The 1,366-nt window shown below is 35.4% G+C and overlaps 1 protein-coding gene across 1 annotated transcript in view; it reads right to left on the reverse strand.

Annotated features, from left to right (window-relative positions):
- Positions 1-1,366, reverse strand: part of LOC103598363 (usherin-like) — a 195,774-nt gene that overhangs the window by 50,026 nt on the left and 144,382 nt on the right. The window lies entirely within an intron of this gene.

Raw genomic sequence — 1,366 nt, forward strand, 5'->3', positions numbered from 1 at the left:
CGGGAGCGCCGCTGCGCTCCCAAGCAGCGCACTGTAGCAGTGCGCCACCGGGCCAGCCCAAGAATACTGTAAATTTTGATTTTTCAAAAAAGCAGTTCTCTTGTCAGCTAATAATTTAGATTAGTTACCCATAAAATTATCTTTTCAAGTAACTATGCAGTTNCGGGAGCGCCGCTGCGCTCCCAAGCAGCGCACTGTAGCAGTGCGCCACCGGGCCAGCCCAAGAATACTGTAAATTTTGATTTTTCAAAAAAGCAGTTCTCTTGTCAGCTAATAATTTAGATTAGTTACCCATAAAATTATCTTTTCAAGTAACTATGCAGTTGTAAAATAGAAGACTGGGGGTGAATCATTGTTCTGCCTAAAAAATTTTTAATTCTATATTTAGTTCTAGAAAGATTAAATTTCATTAAGAAAATGGCTTAAGGAAAACAGATTTAAATACTGTTGATGCCTTAATGTGGGTTATATTTCATTTTCTATTTTACATGTTACACTCATTTATCCAGAATTGTTGAAAATAGAGCATTATTCTCATTTATGAAAGTATGTTAATGTTATAAATATTATCAGATAACTTTACTGCAACTTAAATTTCTTAGACCCAAAGTTGCCTGTAAAAAATAACAGTGCTGGCATTTTGCCATGACAGAAACTGAAACCTGTTTTCTCAGAGTGACTTATTCACACTTAGCCTATGCCAATGGCATTGATAAGGATAAGCAATTTTGGCTCCATGAAGTATTAGAGAAACAAAAATGGCACATATAAGGAGACCACCCATCTCTAAATGGGGATTCTCCATGTGGTACATATGAAATAAGATTAAATGAATTCACCTATAAGTTCTAATAAAGATGCTGGCTGGATAGAGTTACTTTACCCTACTGCAATTTTTACGGTGTGATCTCTTGGGTAATCATTCAACACCCTTAAAAAGGCCGATAAAAGCTAAGGCTGCCAAATAAGCTGCAAATTTGTTTTATGGACTAATATCCCCATGGGAATAAAGTACAGTTTCTCTTGAAAACTGCTATACTGTGGTTTGCCCTTTATATGGTCATGATAAAAGGACATTTCCACCCCCTTACAAACAACTACACTCATATTAGCTCCTTTATCTATATACATTGCATCAGAATTTCATTTCAAATGGATGTTTTGTCTAGGTTAAGCATTAGAGCTGAAGAAAATTATGCATTGAAATTGGAATTATAGGAGCAACAAAATATTTGATTTGCTCTTAATTTCATTACATGCTATTACTTAGAGTACATTGTTTATAAGCTTTTAATGTAATATTGGTGAGCATAAACAATAAGAGGTAAGCTTCTCCCAGTGTGTGTGTGTGTGTGTGTGTGTGTGT

This window comes from Galeopterus variegatus, unplaced genomic scaffold, assembly GCF_000696425.1.
Source record: "Galeopterus variegatus unplaced genomic scaffold, G_variegatus-3.0.2 Scaffold2586, whole genome shotgun sequence".
In the NCBI taxonomy this organism is placed as follows: Eukaryota; Metazoa; Chordata; class Mammalia; order Dermoptera; family Cynocephalidae; genus Galeopterus; species Galeopterus variegatus.